The sequence below is a fragment of the Hyperolius riggenbachi genome, chromosome 4 (assembly GCF_040937935.1).
Source record: "Hyperolius riggenbachi isolate aHypRig1 chromosome 4, aHypRig1.pri, whole genome shotgun sequence".
Classification (NCBI taxonomy): domain Eukaryota; kingdom Metazoa; phylum Chordata; class Amphibia; order Anura; family Hyperoliidae; genus Hyperolius; species Hyperolius riggenbachi.
Window position 1 is genome coordinate 24,612,950 of NC_090649.1, and position 15,984 is coordinate 24,628,933.

Consider the following 15,984-nt stretch of genomic DNA (forward strand, 5'->3'; position numbering starts at 1 on the left):
CTGGGGTATCCTTCGATAGCTCAGCTGGTAGAGCGGAGGACTGTAGATTGACAAAATGTTGAGAAAACTGTAATCCTTAGGTCGCTGGTTCGATTCCGGCTCGAAGGAACTTTTACGTCACGTTGATAACACACCGTCTTTCTTGTTGACCCTTTCCCGTTTGCATCCCATGATACAACAGCGTCTTCCTTACTCCACCGCTTTAGTGGAAAACGGCCCACATCTCTGGCAAACCATTTTTGGGCTTCTACCTGCCAGGGTAATTACCTATTACTGTTACCCTGACTCAATTAAAAAAGGGGAGTCGGGCAGCTTGCTAGAAAGAGTTACAGAGTTCAGCTGGGTAGGGTTGAGGATCAAAGGCCAAAAAAGACTCTTGTGGGGTATCCTTTCATAGCTCAGTGGCCATCAAGTTCCCCCTTTTTAGCCTCACTGCACCTCAGTCTAGAGCACAAAAAAAAAGCAACAAGGGCAAGAGTGCTATCTCCCACTTTCCATTTCATCTACTAGGACATTGGAGAAGAACTAAAGTCAGTAGCGACCCTTATTGGCAGCAGCCCACTACTTTGTTTGAAGACAAAGTGCTTTGTATTTGACTTAATACCTCTAGCGACCCGTTTTGTCTGCTTCCACTTTTGGGAGTCTGATTACTTTTTACCGGTTGTATCACACCTTTCTAAAATTCCTACTTTTTGTTGACCCCTTGCTCAACACTCTGTGAAGACAAAAGAAATGTTGTAAAATACACAGTCCTCCATTCCAATGAAACTGTGTGGCGTTCCATCGTTAACTCTGACATCGCAGTTCCGCTCATCCGCCCGCGTCTCTTGCGCAGATGTGTATAGATGGGGGATTAGCTCAAATGGTAGAGTGCTCACTTAGCATGCGAGAGGTAGCGGGATCGATGCCCGCATCCTCCACACACATGCTTTTTCATCTTGAACCCCAGAGACAAACACTCATTTTCTGCACCTTCCGCTCGCTAGGAATGAGGATCAAAGGCTGGCAAAACCTTAGCTGGGGTATCCTTCGATAGCTCAGCTGGTAGAGCGGAGGACTGTAGATTGACAAAATGTTGAGAAAACTGTAATCCTTAGGTCGCTGGTTCGATTCCGGCTCGAAGGAACTTTTACGTCACGTTGATAACACACCGTCTTTCTTGTTGACCCTTTCCCGTTTGCATCCCATGATACAACAGCGTCTTCCTTACTCCACCGCTTTAGTGGAAAACGGCCCACATCTCTGGCAAACCATTTTTGGGCTTCTACCTGCCAGGGTAATTACCTATTACTGTTACCCTGACTCAATTAAAAAAGGGGAGTCGGGCAGCTTGCTAGAAAGAGTTACAGAGTTCAGCTGGGTAGGGTTGAGGATCAAAGGCCAAAAAAGACTCTTGTGGGGTATCCTTTCATAGCTCAGTGGCCATCAAGTTCCCCCTTTTTAGCCTCACTGCACCTCAGTCTAGAGCACAAAAAAAAAGCAACAAGGGCAAGAGTGCTATCTCCCACTTTCCATTTCATCTACTAGGACATTGGAGAAGAACTAAAGTCAGTAGCGACCCTTATTGGCAGCAGCCCACTACTTTGTTTGAAGAAAAAGTGCTTTGTATTTGACTTAATACCTCTAGCGACCCGTTTTGTCTGCTTCCACTTTTGGGAGTCTGATTACCTTTTACCGGTTGTATCACACCTTTCTAAAATTCCTACTTTTTGTTGACCCCTTGCTCAACACTCTGTGAAGACAAAAGAAATGTTGTAAAATACACAGTCCTCCATTCCAATGAAACTGTGTGGCGTTCCATCGTTAACTCTGACATCGCAGTTCCGCTCATCCGCCCGCGTCTCTTGCGCAGATGTGTATAGATGGGGGATTAGCTCAAATGGTAGAGCGCTCGCTTAGCATGCGAGAGGTAGCGGGATCAATGCCCGCATCCTCCACACACATGCTTTTCCATCTTGAACCCCAGAGACAAACACTCATTTTCTGCACCTTCCGCTCGCTAGGAATGAGGATCAAAGGCTGGCAAAACCTTAGCTGGGGTATCCTTCGATAGCTCAGCTGGTAGAGCGGAGGACTGTAGATTGACAAAATGTTGAGAAAACTGTAATCCTTAGGTCGCTGGTTCGATTCCGGCTCGAAGGAACTTTTACGTCACGTTGATAACACACCGTCTTTCTTGTTGACCCTTTCCCGTTTGCATCCCATGATACAACAGCGTCTTCCTTACTCCACCGCTTTAGTGGAAAACGGCCCACATCTCTGGCAAACCATTTTTGGGCTTCTACCTGCCAGGGTAATTACCTATTACTGTTACCCTGACTCAATTAAAAAAGGGGAGTCGGGCAGCTTGCTAGAAAGAGTTACAGAGTTCAGCTGGGTAGGGTTGAGGATCAAAGGCCAAAAAAGACTCTTGTGGGGTATCCTTTCATAGCTCAGTGGCCATCAAGTTCCCCCTTTTTAGCCTCACTGCACCTCAGTCTAGAGCACAAAAAAAAAGCAACAAGGGCAAGAGTGCTATCTCCCACTTTCCATTTCATCTACTAGGACATTGGAGAAGAACTAAAGTCAGTAGCGACCCTTATTGGCAGCAGCCCACTACTTTGTTTGAAGACAAAGTGCTTTGTATTTGACTTAATACCTCTAGCGACCCGTTTTGTCTGCTTCCACTTTTGGGAGTCTGATTACTTTTTACCGGTTGTATCACACCTTTCTAAAATTCCTACTTTTTGTTGACCCCTTGCTCAACACTCTGTGAAGACAAAAGAAATGTTGTAAAATACACAGTCCTCCATTCCAATGAAACTGTGTGGCGTTCCATCGTTAACTCTGACATCGCAGTTCCGCTCATCCGCCCGCGTCTCTTGCGCAGATGTGTATAGATGGGGGATTAGCTCAAATGGTAGAGTGCTCACTTAGCATGCGAGAGGTAGCGGGATCGATGCCCGCATCCTCCACACACATGCTTTTTCATCTTGAACCCCAGAGACAAACACTCATTTTCTGCACCTTCCGCTCGCTAGGAATGAGGATCAAAGGCTGGCAAAACCTTAGCTGGGGTATCCTTCGATAGCTCAGCTGGTAGAGCGGAGGACTGTAGATTGACAAAATGTTGAGAAAACTGTAATCCTTAGGTCGCTGGTTCGATTCCGGCTCGAAGGAACTTTTACGTCACGTTGATAACACACCGTCTTTCTTGTTGACCCTTTCCCGTTTGCATCCCATGATACAACAGCGTCTTCCTTACTCCACCGCTTTAGTGGAAAACGGCCCACATCTCTGGCAAACCATTTTTGGGCTTCTACCTGCCAGGGTAATTACCTATTACTGTTACCCTGACTCAATTAAAAAAGGGGAGTCGGGCAGCTTGCTAGAAAGAGTTACAGAGTTCAGCTGGGTAGGGTTGAGGATCAAAGGCCAAAAAAGACTCTTGTGGGGTATCCTTTCATAGCTCAGTGGCCATCAAGTTCCCCCTTTTTAGCCTCACTGCACCTCAGTCCAGAGCACACAAAAAAAGCAACAAGGGCAAGAGTGCTTTCTCCCACTTTCCATTCCATCTACTAGGTCATTTGAGAAGAACTAAAGTCAGTAGCGACCCTTATTGGCAGCAGCCCACTACTTTGTTTGAAGAAAAAGTGCTTTGTATTTGACTTAATACCTCTAGCGACCCGTTTTGTCTGCTTCCACTTTTGGGAGTCTGATTACTTTTTACCGGTTGTATCACACCTTTCTAAAATTCCTACTTTTTGTTGACCCCTTGCTCAACACTCTGTGAAGACAAAAGAAATGTTGTAAAATACACAGTCCTCCATTCCAATGAAACTGTGTGGCGTTCCATCGTTAACTCTGACATCGCAGTTCCGCTCATCCGCCCGCGTCTCTTGCGCAGATGTGTATAGATGGGGGATTAGCTCAAATGGTAGAGCGCTCGCTTAGCATGCGAGAGGTAGCGGGATCAATGCCCGCATCCTCCACACACATGCTTTTCCATCTTGAACCCCAGAGACAAACACTCATTTTCTGCACCTTCCGCTCGCTAGGAATGAGGATCAAAGGCTGGCAAAACCTTAGCTGGGGTATCCTTCGATAGCTCAGCTGGTAGAGCGGAGGACTGTAGATTGACAAAATGTTGAGAAAACTGTAATCCTTAGGTCGCTGGTTCGATTCCGGCTCGAAGGAACTTTTACGTCACGTTGATAACACACCGTCTTTCTTGTTGACCCTTTCCCGTTTGCATCCCATGATACAACAGCGTCTTCCTTACTCCACCGCTTTAGTGGAAAACGGCCCACATCTCTGGCAAACCATTTTTGGGCTTCTACCTGCCAGGGTAATTACCTATTACTGTTACCCTGACTCAATTAAAAAAGGGGAGTCGGGCAGCTTGCTAGAAAGAGTTACAGAGTTCAGCTTGGTAGGGTTGAGGATCAAAGGCCAAAAAAGACTCTTGTGGGGTATCCTTTCATAGCTCAGTGGCCATCAAGTTCCCCCTTTTTAGCCTCACTGCACCTCAGTCTAGAGCACAAAAAAAAAGCAACAAGGGCAAGAGTGCTATCTCCCACTTTCCATTTCATCTACTAGGACATTGGAGAAGAACTAAAGTCAGTAGCGACCCTTATTGGCAGCAGCCCACTACTTTGTTTGAAGACAAAGTGCTTTGTATTTGACTTAATACCTCTAGCGACCCGTTTTGTCTGCTTCCACTTTTGGGAGTCTGATTACTTTTTACCGGTTGTATCACACCTTTCTAAAATTCCTACTTTTTGTTGACCCCTTGCTCAACACTCTGTGAAGACAAAAGAAATGTTGTAAAATACACAGTCCTCCATTCCAATGAAACTGTGTGGCGTTCCATCGTTAACTCTGACATCGCAGTTCCGCTCATCCGCCCGCGTCTCTTGCGCAGATGTGTATAGATGGGGGATTAGCTCAAATGGTAGAGTGCTCACTTAGCATGCGAGAGGTAGCGGGATCGATGCCCGCATCCTCCACACACATGCTTTTTCATCTTGAACCCCAGAGACAAACACTCATTTTCTGCACCTTCCGCTCGCTAGGAATGAGGATCAAAGGCTGGCAAAACCTTAGCTGGGGTATCCTTCGATAGCTCAGCTGGTAGAGCGGAGGACTGTAGATTGACAAAATGTTGAGAAAACTGTAATCCTTAGGTCGCTGGTTCGATTCCGGCTCGAAGGAACTTTTACGTCACGTTGATAACACACCGTCTTTCTTGTTGACCCTTTCCCGTTTGCATCCCATGATACAACAGCGTCTTCCTTACTCCACCGCTTTAGTGGAAAACGGCCCACATCTCTGGCAAACCATTTTTGGGCTTCTACCTGCCAGGGTAATTACCTATTACTGTTACCCTGACTCAATTAAAAAAGGGGAGTCGGGCAGCTTGCTAGAAAGAGTTACAGAGTTCAGCTGGGTAGGGTTGAGGATCAAAGGCCAAAAAAGACTCTTGTGGGGTATCCTTTCATAGCTCAGTGGCCATCAAGTTCCCCCTTTTTAGCCTCACTGCACCTCAGTCCAGAGCACAAAAAAAAAGCAACAAGGGCAAGAGTGCTTTCTCCCACTTTCCATTCCATCTACTAGGTCATTGGAGAAGAACTAAAGTCAGTAGCGACCCTTATTGGCAGCAGCCCACTACTTTGTTTGAAGACAAAGTGCTTTGTATTTGACTTAATACCTCTAGCGACCCGTTTTGTCTGCTTCCACTTTTGGGAGTCTGATTACTTTTTACCGGTTGTATCACACCTTTCTAAAATTCCTACTTTTTGTTGACCCCTTGCTCAACACTCTGTGAAGACAAAAGAAATGTTGTAAAATACACAGTCCTCCATTCCAATGAAACTGTGTGGCGTTCCATCGTTAACTCTGACATCGCAGTTCCGCTCATCCGCCCGCGTCTCTTGCGCAGATGTGTATAGATGGGGGATTAGCTCAAATGGTAGAGCGCTCGCTTAGCATGCGAGAGGTAGCGAGATCGATGCCCGCATCCTCCACACACATGCTTTTCCATCTTGAACCCCAGAGACAAACACTCATATTCTGCACCTTCCGCTCGCTAGGAATGAGGATCAAAGGCTGGCAAAACCTTAGCTGGGGTATCCTTCGATAGCTCAGCTGGTAGAGCGGAGGACTGTAGATTGACAAAATGTTGAGAAAACTGTAATCCTTAGGTCGCTGGTTCGATTCCGGCTCGAAGGAACTTTTATGTCACGTTGATAACACACCGTCTTTCTTGTTGACCCTTTCCCGTTTGCATCCCATGATACAACAGCGTCTTCCTTACTCCACCGCTTTAGTGGAAAACGGCCCACATCTCTGGCAAACCATTTTTGGGCTTCTACCTGCCAGGGTAATTACCTATTACTGTTACCCTGACTCAATTAAAAAAGGGGAGTCGGGCAGCTTGCTAGAAAGAGTTACAGAGTTCAGCTGGGTAGGGTTGAGGATCAAAGGCCAAAAAAGACTCTTGTGGGGTATCCTTTCATAGCTCAGTGGCCATCAAGTTCCCCCTTTTTAGCCTCACTGCACCTCAGTCCAGAGCACACAAAAAAAGCAACAAGGGCAAGAGTGCTTTCTCCCACTTTCCATTCCATCTACTAGGTCATTGGAGAAGAACTAAAGTCAGTAGCGACCCTTATTGGCAGCAGCCCACTACTTTGTTTGAAGACAAAGTGCTTTGTATTTGACTTAATACCTCTAGCGACCCGTTTTGTCTGCTTCCACTTTTGGGAGTCTGATTACTTTTTACCGGTTGTATCACACCTTTCTAAAATTCCTACTTTTTGTTAGTGTTGGGCGAACATCTAGATGTTCGGGTTTGGGCCGAACAGGCCGAACATGGCCGCGATGTTCGGGTGTTCGACCCGAACTCCGAACATAATGGAAGTCAATGGGGACCCGAACTTTTGTGGTTTGTAAAGCCTCCTTACATGCTACATACCCCAAATTTACAGGGTATGTGCACCTTGGGAGTGGGTACAAGAGGAAAAGAGGTTCCATAAACAGGGACCGGCAACGGTAACCCAGCAGCAGCAGCAGCAGCACACGTGATGGAACAGGAGGAGGCGCAGGAGGAGAAGGCCACGCTTTGTGAGACACAACAACCCAGGCCTTGCATGAGGACAAAAAGCGTGCGGATATAGCAGCAATGCTTTTTGCCGCCATGCAGTCATAAATGTAATACAGATGAGAGGTTCAATAAACAGGGACCGGAAACGCTAAACCATCCCAGATGTTCATCGGTCATGTTACTTGGTTGCGGTCCAGGAGTGTTGCGTAGTCGTTTCCAATCCAGGATTGATTCATTTTAATTTGAGTCAGACGGTCTGCATTTTCTGCGGAGAGGCGGATACGCCGATCTGTGATGATGCCTCCGGCAGCACTGAAACAGCGTTCCGACATAACGCTGGCTGCCGGGCAAGCCAGCACCTCTATTGCGTACATTGCCAGTTCGTGCCAGGTGTCTAGCTTCATGCCCGGTTTCAGGTCCAGCGGTGCCAGCCACAAATCCGTCTGTTCCTTTATTCCCCTCCAAATTTCCTCCCCTGTGTGCTGCTTATCCCCAAGGCAGATCAGCTTCAGCAACGCTTGCTGACGCATGCCAACAGCTGTGCTGCACTGCTTCCACGATCCTACTGCTGCTGGTGCTGGGTTAGCATTTCCGGATGAGGTACAGCTTTGAGATGCGTTGGAGGAGAAGGAGTCAGAGAGGTAGGTGCTGCTGTTGTTATCCAGCTGTTTGCGGCGTGGGCAACACCCGCGCCGTAGCAGGTGAGGAATCGCTGCCAGGCTCCACAAGGTTCACCCAGTGCGCGGTAAGGGAGATGTATCGACCCTGGCCGAACGCACTCGTCCAGGTGTCAGTGGTGAGGTGAACCTTGCAGGCAACGGCATTCTTCAAGCTTCGGGTTATTTAGCTGACCACGTGCTCATGCAACTCAGGCACTGCAGAGCGCGCAAAGTGGTAGCGGCTGGGAACCACGTAACGTGGGATGGCCACTGACATCATGCCCTTGAAGCTGTTTGTCTCCACCACTCGATATGGCAGCATTTCGCAGGCCAGAAGCTTGGCTATGCTGGCTGGCTGTTACTGCCACGGCCCGGGGGTCATTTGCTGGCAATTTCCTCTTGTGCTCAAACATCTCAGAGACAGACAACTCAACCGTAGCGCTGCACACCGAAGGGCTGTTGGTTGTTGTGTTTGATGAACACTGGGAGACCTCAAGAGCACTAGTCCGGAAAGTGACAGTGTCAGCATCGTCTGATGTTTGTGAATGTTGTGAACCACGCAATGGCTGGGCTACTGCTGCTGCTGAGGCGGGTCTGGTGGTGAGTCTGGTGAACCCAAGGGAGGCAGTGTTGCTGGTGGTACCCTGTCCTGCCGCGTTTGCCCACAGAGTGGGATGTTTGGATAGAATGTGGCGGCTCATGCTGGTGGTGGAGAGGTTGTTAATACTTTTCCCCCTGCTCAGGCGGGTCTTGCACACCTTGCAAATCGCCATGGTAACATCCTCAGTGCAGTCTTCAAAGAAAGCCCAGACTTTAACTGGCTGAGGACTCGGACCTCGTGCGTGATGTGCTGGTGCTGCTTAACCCACTGCTGGACGCTTGAGAGGTCATCCAAGTAATTATCTGGTCCTGTTCTTTTGGATCTGTGAGGGTTGTTGTCCTGGACAACATGGGCAGTATTGAGTGGGTTTTCTTGGGTGCTCCCCTGTGGCCTGTACGTGAACCGTCAGGGGAAACACCTCTTCCCTTGCCCCTCCCTCTTTCACCGGATTTCTTCCTCATTTCACTTATCCTTAAAGTACACGCTGACTGGCAGCAGTACAGTGGCAGTACAGAAATGCTATACAGTGGTGGGTGAGCGGTGTACCACTATTGTCAGCAGTGACACAGAGCACAATGCTATACAGTGGCGGGTGAGCGGTGTACTACTGTTCCCAGCAGACACAGAGTGGAAGTAAACACAATGCTATATAGTGTGGCTGAGCCGTGTACACAGAGTGGCATTAAACACAATGCTATATAGTCTGCTATATAGTCACCCCGAACAGGGTGATGTTCTGCAGAACCCGAACAGTGGCAAACACTGTTCGCCCAACACTACTGGGAGGGAACGCAGATTTTAGTACCTAAACACACGATACAACATGTTTTCCGGGGTCGGACTCTGAGGCACATACAGATGGTCCCGATCATCATCCTCATCATACAACTCTTCTCCTGAGTCTGACCCACCCACCACCTCTGCCACCCCAACATCCCCAGACACAGACCCCTCATCGTCCTCAACATTAACTTGGGATGCTGGCCTGAGCCAGACCTCCTCCTCCACATCAGGCCCCATCATCTCCTCAATGGCAGCCCTCATTAATCGCTCTGGCGACGGACTGATGGACACAACGTTCTCCTCCGGGGAGGGCTGCTGCTGACCACTGGCTGCTGGGGTGGATGTTATAGCTTGCGTGGGGCGTTGGCTGTTGCTGTTGTTGGGAGTGCTGCTCACAGCGGAGGTCTCTGGGGAACTCATGTTGAGCTCATATAGTGGTTGACGGTGAGTGGAGTATTACTGATCCCAGCAATATACACACTGACTGGCAGAGTACGCAATGCTATATAGTGTGGCTGAGCGGTGTACACAGAGTGGCAGTAAACACAATGCTATATAGTCTGGCTGAGCGAGCGGTGTACTACTGTTCCCAGCAGAATCAGAGTGGCAGTAAACAATGGTATATAGTCTGGCTGAGCGGTGTACACAGAGTGTCAGTAAACAATGGTATATAGTCTGGCTGAGCGAGCGGTGTACTACTGTTCCCAGCAGAATCAGAGTGGCAGTAAACAAGAGTGGCAGTAAACAATGGTATATAGTCTGGCTGAGCGGTGTACACAGAGTGTCAGTAAACAATGGTATATAGTCTGGCTGAGCGAGCGGTGTACTACTGTTCCCAGCAGAATCAGAGTGGCAGTAAACAATGGTATATAGTCTGGCTGAGCGGTGTACACAGAGTGTCAGTAAACAATGGTATATAGTCTGGCTGAGCGGTGTACACAGAGTGTCAGTAAACAATGGTATATAGTCTGGCTGAGCGGTGTACACAGAGTGGCAGTAAACACAATGCTATATACTCTGGCTGAGCGAGCGGTGTACTACTGTTCCCAGCAGACACAGAACAGTAAACAGAATGCTATATAGTGTGGCTGAGCGAGCGGTGTACCACTATTCCCAGCAGACACAGAACAGTAAACAGAATGCTATATAGTGTGGCTGAGCGAGCGGTGTACCACTATTCCCAGCAGACACAGAACAGTAAACAGAATGCTATATAGTGTGGCTGAGCGAGCGGTGTACCACTATTCCCAGCAGACACAGAACAGTGAACAGAATGCTATATAGTGTGGCTGAGCGAGCGGTGTACCACTATTCCCAGCAGACACAGAACAGTGAACAGAATGCTATATAGTGTGGCTGAGCGAGCGGTGTACCACTATTCCCAGCAGACACAGAACAGTGAACAGAATGCTATATAGTGTGGATGAGCGAGCGGTGTACCACTATTCCCAGCAGACACAGAACAGTAAACAGAATGCTATATAGTGTGGCTGAGCGAGCGGTGTACCACTATTCCCAGCAGACACAGAACAGTGAACAGAATGCTATATAGTGTGGCTGAGCGAGCGGTGTACCACTATTCCCAGCAGACACAGAACAGTGAACAGAATGCTATATAGTGTGGCTGAGCGAGCGGTGTACCACTATTCCCAGCAGACACAGAACAGTAAACAGAATGCTATATAGTGTGGCTGAGCGAGCGGTGTACCACTATTCCCAGCAGACACAGAACAGTAAACAGAATGCTATATAGTGTGGCTGAGCGAGCGGTGTACCACTATTCCAAGCAGACACAGAACAGTGAACAGAATGCTATATAGTGTGGCTGAGCGAGCGGTGTACCACTATTCCCAGCAGACACAGAGTGGCAGTAAACAGAATGCTATATAGTGTGGCTGAGCGAGGTACACAGAGTGGCAGTAAACAGAATGCTATATAGTGTGGCTGAGCAAGCGGTGTACTACTATTCCCAGCAGACACAGAGTGGCAGTAAACAGAATGCTATATAGTGTGGCTGAGCGAGGTACACAGAGTGGCAGTAAACAGAATGCTATATAGTGTGGCTGAGCAAGCGGTGTACTACTGTTCCCAGCAGTGACACAATGACAGGGGGGACCCTGGCTAGCGTGGCTGGAGCGCGAACTACCCTGCCTGCCTACCCAAAGCTAAACCCACAGACAAATGGCGGAGATATGACGTGGTTCGGGTATTTATTTACCCGAACCACGTGACAGTTCGGCCAATCAGAGCGCGTTCGGGTCCGAACCACGTGACCCGTTCGGCCAATCACAGCGCTAGCCGAACGTTCGGGGAACGTTCGGCCATGCGCTCTTAGTTCGGCCATATGGCCGAACGGTTTGGCCGAGCACCGTCAGGTTTTCGGCCGAACTCGAACATCACCCGAACAGGGTGATGTTCTGCAGAACCCGAACAGTGGCGAACACTGTTCGCCCAACACTACTTTTTGTTGACCCCTTGCTCAACACTCTGTGAAGACAAAAGAAATGTTGTAAAATACACAGTCCTCCATTCCAATGAAACTGTGTGGCGTTCCATCGTTAACTCTGACATCGCAGTTCCGCTCATCCGCCCGCGTCTCTTGCGCAGATGTGTATAGATGGGAGATTAGCTCAAATGGTAGAGCGCTCACTTAGCATGCGAGAGGTAGCGGGATCGATGCCCGCATCCTCCACACACATGCTTTTCCATCTTGAACCCCAGAGACAAACACTCATTTTCTGCACCTTCCGCTCGCTAGGAATGAGGATCAAAGGCTGGCAAAACCTTAGCTGGGGTATCCTTCGATAGCTCAGCTGGTAGAGCGGAGGACTGTAGATTGACAAAATGTTGAGAAAACTGTAATCCTTAGGTCGCTGGTTCGATTCCGGCTCGCAGGAACTTTTACGTCACGTTGATAACACACCGTCTTTCTTGTTGACCCTTTCCCGTTTGCATCCCATGATACAACAGCGTCTTCCTTACTCCACCGCTTTAGTGGAAAACGGCCCACATCTCTGGCAAACCATTTTTGGGCTTCTACCTGCCAGGGTAATTACCTATTACTGTTACCCTGACTCAATTAAAAAAGGGGAGTCGGGCAGCTTGCTAGAAAGAGTTACAGAGTTCAGCTGGGTAGGGTTGAGGATCAAAGGCCAAAAAAGACTCTTGTGGGGTATCCTTTCATAGCTCAGTGGCCATCAAGTCCCCCCTTTTTAGCCTCACTGCACCTCAGTCCAGAGCACAAAAAAAAAAGCAACAAGGGCAAGAGTGCTTTCTCCCACTTTCCATTCCATCTACTAGGTCATTGGAGAAGAACTAAAGTCAGTAGCGACCCTTATTGGCAGCAGCCCACTACTTTGTTTGAAGAAAAAGTGCTTTGTATTTGACTTAATACCTCTAGCGACCCGTTTTGTCTGCTTCCACTTTTGGGAGTCTGATTACTTTTTACCGGTTGTATCACACCTTTCTAAAATTCCTACTTTTTGTTGACCCCTTGCTCAACACTCTGTGAAGACAAAAGAAATGTTGTAAAATACACAGTCCTCCATTCCAATGAAACTGTGTGGCGTTCCATCGTTAACTCTGACATCGCAGTTCCGCTCATCCGCCCGCGTCTCTTGCACAGATGTGTATAGATGGGGGATTAGCTCAAATGGTAGAGCGCTCGCTTAGCATGCGAGAGGTAGCGGGATCGATGCCCGCATCCTCCACACACATGCTTTTCCATCTTGAACCCCAGAGACAAACACTCATTTTCTGCACCTTCCGCTCGCTAGGAATGAGGATCAAAGGCTGGCAAAACCTTAGCTGGGGTATCCTTCGATAGCTCAGCTGGTAGAGCGGAGGACTGTAGATTGACAAATTGTTGAGAAAACTGTAATCCTTAGGTCGCTGGTTCGATTCCGGCTTGAAGGAACTTTTACGTCACATTGATAACACACCGTCTTTCTTGTTGACCCTTTCCCGTTTGCATCCCATGATACAACAGCGTCTTCCTTACTCCACCGCTTTAGTGGAAAACGGCCCACATCTCTGGCAAACCATTTTTGGGCTTCTACCTGCCAGGGTAATTACCTATTACTGTTACCCTGACTCAATTAAAAAAGGGGAGTCGGGCAGCTTGCTAGAAAGAGTTACAGAGTTCAGCTGGGTAGGGTTGAGGATCAAAGGCCAAAAAAGTCTCTTGTGGGGTATCCTTTCATAGCTCAGTGGCCATCAAGTTCCCCCTTTTTAGCCTCACTGCACCTCAGTCCAGAGCACAAAAAAAAAGCAACAAGGGCAAGAGTGCTGTCTCCCACTTTCCATTCCATCTACTAGGTCATTGGAGAAGAACTAAAGTCAGTAGCGACCCTTATTGGCAGCAGCCCACTACTTTGTTTGAAGACAAAGTGCTTTGTATTTGACTTAATACCTCTAGCGACCCGTTTTGTCTGCTTCCACTTTTGGGAGTCTGATTACTTTTTACCGGTTGTATCACACCTTTCTAAAATTCCTACTTTTTGTTGACCCCTTGCTCAACACTCTGTGAAGACAAAAGAAATGTTGTAAAATACACAGTCCTCCATTCAAATGAAACTGTGTGGCGTTCCATCGTTAACTCTGACATCGCAGTTCCGCTCATCCGCCCGCGTCTCTTGCGCAGATGTGTATAGATGGGGGATTAGCTCAAATGGTAGAGCGATCGCTTAGCATGCGAGAGGTAGCGGGATCGATGCCCGCATCCTCCACACACATGTTTTTCCATCTTGAACCCCAGAGACAAACACTCATTTTCTGCACCTTCCGCTCGCTAGGAATGAGGATCAAAGGCTGGCAAAACCTTAGCTGGGGTATCCTTCGATAGCTCAGCTGGTAGAGCGGAGGACTGTAGATTGACAAAATGTTGAGAAAACTGTAATCCTTAGGTTGCTGGTTCGATTCCGGCTCGAAGGAACTTTTACGTCACGTTGATAACACACCGTCTTTCTTGTTGACCCTTTCCCGTTTGCATCCCATGATACAACAGCGTCTTCCTTACTCCACCGCTTTAGTGGAAAACGGCCCACATCTCTGGCAAACCATTTTTGGGCTTCTACCTGCCAGGGTAATTACCTATTACTGTTACCCTGACTCAATTAAAAAAGGGGAGTCGGGCAGCTTGCTAGAAAGAGTTACAGAGTTCAGCTGGGTAGGGTTGAGGATCAAAGGCCAAAAAAGACTCTTGTGGGGTATCCTTTCATAGCTCAGTGGCCATCAAGTTCCCCCTTTTTAGCCTCACTGCACCTCAGTCCAGAGCACAAAAAAAAGCAACAAGGGCAAGAGTGCTTTCTCCCACTTTCCATTCCATCTACTAGGTCATTGGAGAAGAACTAAAGTCAGTAGCGACCCTTATTGGCAGCAGCCCACTACTTTGTTTGAAGACAAAGTGCTTTGTATTTGACTTAATACCTCTAGCGACCCGTTTTGTCTGCTTCCACTTTTGGGAGTCTGATTACTTTTTACCGGTTGTATCACACCTTTCTAAAATTCCTACTTTTTGTTGACCCCTTGCTCAACACTCTGTGAAGACAAAAGAAATGTTGTAAAATACACAGTCCTCCATTCCAATGAAACTGTGTGGCGTTCCATCGTTAACTCTGACATCGCAGTTCCGCTCATCCGCCCGCGTCTCTTGCGCAGATGTGTATAGATGGGGGATTAGCTCAAATGGTAGAGCGCTCGCTTAGCATGCGAGAGGTAGCGGGATCGATGCCCGCATCCTCCACACACATGCTTTTCCATCTTGAACCCCAGAGACAAACACTCATTTTCTGCACCTTCCGCTCGCTAGGAATGAGGATCAAAGGCTGGCAAAACCTTAGCTGGGGTATCCTTCGATAGCTCAGCTGGTAGAGCGGAGGACTGTAGATTGACAAAATGTTGAGAAAACTGTAATCCTTAGGTCGCTGGTTTGATTCCGGCTCGAAGGAACTTTTACGTCACGTTGATAACACACCGTCTTTCTTGTTGACCCTTTCCCGTTTGCATCCCATGATACAACAGCGTCTTCCTTACTCCACCGCTTTAGTGGAAAACGGCCCACATCTCTGGCAAACCATTTTTGGGCTTCTACCTGCCAGGGTAATTACCTATTACTGTTACCCTGACTCAATTAAAAAAGGGGAGTCGGGCAGCTTGCTAGAAAGAGTTACAGAGTTCAGCTGGGTAGGGTTGAGGATCAAAGGCCCAAAAAGACTCTTGTGGGGTATCCTTTCATAGCTCAGTGGCCATCAAGTTCCCCCTTTTTAGCCTCACTGCACCTCAGTCCAGAGCACAAAAAAAAAGCAACAAGGGCAAGAGTGCTTTCTCCCACTTTCCATTCCATCTACTAGGTCATTGGAGAAGAACTAAAGTCAGTAGCGACCCTTATTGGCAGCAGCCCACTACTTTGTTTGAAGACAAAGTGCTTTGTATTTGACTTAATACCTCTAGCGACCCGTTTTGTCTGCTTCCACTTTTGGGAGTCTGATTACTTTTTACCGGTTGTATCACACCTTTCTAAAATTCCTACTTTTTGTTGACCCCTTGCTCAACACTCTGTGAAGACAAAAGAAATGTTGTAAAATACACAGTCCTCCATTCCAATGAAACTGTGTGGCGTTCCATCGTTAACTCTGACATTGCAGTTCCGCTCATCCGCCCGCGTCTCTTGCGCAGATGTGTATAGATGGGGGATTAGCTCAAATGGTAGAGCGCTCGCTTAGCATGCGAGAGGTAGCGGGATCGATGCCCGCATCCTCCACACACATGCTTTTCCATCTTGAACCCCAGAGACAAACACTCATTTTCTGCACCTTCCGCTCGCTAGGAATGAGGATCAAAGGCTGGCAAAACCTTAGCTG

General features: G+C 48.0%; 16 non-coding genes across 16 annotated transcripts; all 16 read left to right on the forward strand.

Annotated features, from left to right (window-relative positions):
- The first annotated feature begins 9 nt into the window (after positions 1 to 9).
- TRNAY-GUA (transfer RNA tyrosine (anticodon GUA)) lies at positions 10 to 108 on the forward strand. Its single transcript has 2 exons — positions 10 to 46; positions 73 to 108. It is a non-coding gene; the product is annotated as a tRNA-Tyr (tRNA).
- A 918-nt stretch (positions 109 to 1,026) lies between these two features.
- Positions 1,027 to 1,125, forward strand: TRNAY-GUA (transfer RNA tyrosine (anticodon GUA)). Its single transcript has 2 exons — positions 1,027 to 1,063; positions 1,090 to 1,125. It is a non-coding gene; the product is annotated as a tRNA-Tyr (tRNA).
- A 739-nt stretch (positions 1,126 to 1,864) lies between these two features.
- TRNAA-AGC (transfer RNA alanine (anticodon AGC)) lies at positions 1,865 to 1,937 on the forward strand. The gene has a single exon. It is a non-coding gene; the product is annotated as a tRNA-Ala (tRNA).
- A 106-nt stretch (positions 1,938 to 2,043) lies between these two features.
- On the forward strand, positions 2,044 to 2,142 carry TRNAY-GUA (transfer RNA tyrosine (anticodon GUA)). The gene is made up of 2 exons: positions 2,044 to 2,080; positions 2,107 to 2,142. It is a non-coding gene; the product is annotated as a tRNA-Tyr (tRNA).
- Positions 2,143 to 3,060: 918 nt separating this feature from the next.
- TRNAY-GUA (transfer RNA tyrosine (anticodon GUA)) lies at positions 3,061 to 3,159 on the forward strand. The gene is made up of 2 exons: positions 3,061 to 3,097; positions 3,124 to 3,159. It is a non-coding gene; the product is annotated as a tRNA-Tyr (tRNA).
- Positions 3,160 to 3,898: 739 nt separating this feature from the next.
- On the forward strand, positions 3,899 to 3,971 carry TRNAA-AGC (transfer RNA alanine (anticodon AGC)). The gene has a single exon. It is a non-coding gene; the product is annotated as a tRNA-Ala (tRNA).
- Positions 3,972 to 4,077: 106 nt separating this feature from the next.
- TRNAY-GUA (transfer RNA tyrosine (anticodon GUA)) lies at positions 4,078 to 4,176 on the forward strand. Its single transcript has 2 exons — positions 4,078 to 4,114; positions 4,141 to 4,176. It is a non-coding gene; the product is annotated as a tRNA-Tyr (tRNA).
- Positions 4,177 to 5,094: 918 nt separating this feature from the next.
- Positions 5,095 to 5,193, forward strand: TRNAY-GUA (transfer RNA tyrosine (anticodon GUA)). Its single transcript has 2 exons — positions 5,095 to 5,131; positions 5,158 to 5,193. It is a non-coding gene; the product is annotated as a tRNA-Tyr (tRNA).
- Positions 5,194 to 6,111: 918 nt separating this feature from the next.
- TRNAY-GUA (transfer RNA tyrosine (anticodon GUA)) lies at positions 6,112 to 6,210 on the forward strand. The gene is made up of 2 exons: positions 6,112 to 6,148; positions 6,175 to 6,210. It is a non-coding gene; the product is annotated as a tRNA-Tyr (tRNA).
- A 6,551-nt stretch (positions 6,211 to 12,761) lies between these two features.
- Positions 12,762 to 12,834, forward strand: TRNAA-AGC (transfer RNA alanine (anticodon AGC)). The gene has a single exon. It is a non-coding gene; the product is annotated as a tRNA-Ala (tRNA).
- Positions 12,835 to 12,940: 106 nt separating this feature from the next.
- TRNAY-GUA (transfer RNA tyrosine (anticodon GUA)) lies at positions 12,941 to 13,039 on the forward strand. The gene is made up of 2 exons: positions 12,941 to 12,977; positions 13,004 to 13,039. It is a non-coding gene; the product is annotated as a tRNA-Tyr (tRNA).
- A 739-nt stretch (positions 13,040 to 13,778) lies between these two features.
- Positions 13,779 to 13,851, forward strand: TRNAA-AGC (transfer RNA alanine (anticodon AGC)). Its single transcript has one exon. It is a non-coding gene; the product is annotated as a tRNA-Ala (tRNA).
- Positions 13,852 to 13,957: 106 nt separating this feature from the next.
- Positions 13,958 to 14,056, forward strand: TRNAY-GUA (transfer RNA tyrosine (anticodon GUA)). The gene is made up of 2 exons: positions 13,958 to 13,994; positions 14,021 to 14,056. It is a non-coding gene; the product is annotated as a tRNA-Tyr (tRNA).
- Positions 14,057 to 14,794: 738 nt separating this feature from the next.
- TRNAA-AGC (transfer RNA alanine (anticodon AGC)) lies at positions 14,795 to 14,867 on the forward strand. Its single transcript has one exon. It is a non-coding gene; the product is annotated as a tRNA-Ala (tRNA).
- A 106-nt stretch (positions 14,868 to 14,973) lies between these two features.
- TRNAY-GUA (transfer RNA tyrosine (anticodon GUA)) lies at positions 14,974 to 15,072 on the forward strand. The gene is made up of 2 exons: positions 14,974 to 15,010; positions 15,037 to 15,072. It is a non-coding gene; the product is annotated as a tRNA-Tyr (tRNA).
- Positions 15,073 to 15,811: 739 nt separating this feature from the next.
- TRNAA-AGC (transfer RNA alanine (anticodon AGC)) lies at positions 15,812 to 15,884 on the forward strand. Its single transcript has one exon. It is a non-coding gene; the product is annotated as a tRNA-Ala (tRNA).
- Positions 15,885 to 15,984: the final 100 nt, after the last annotated feature.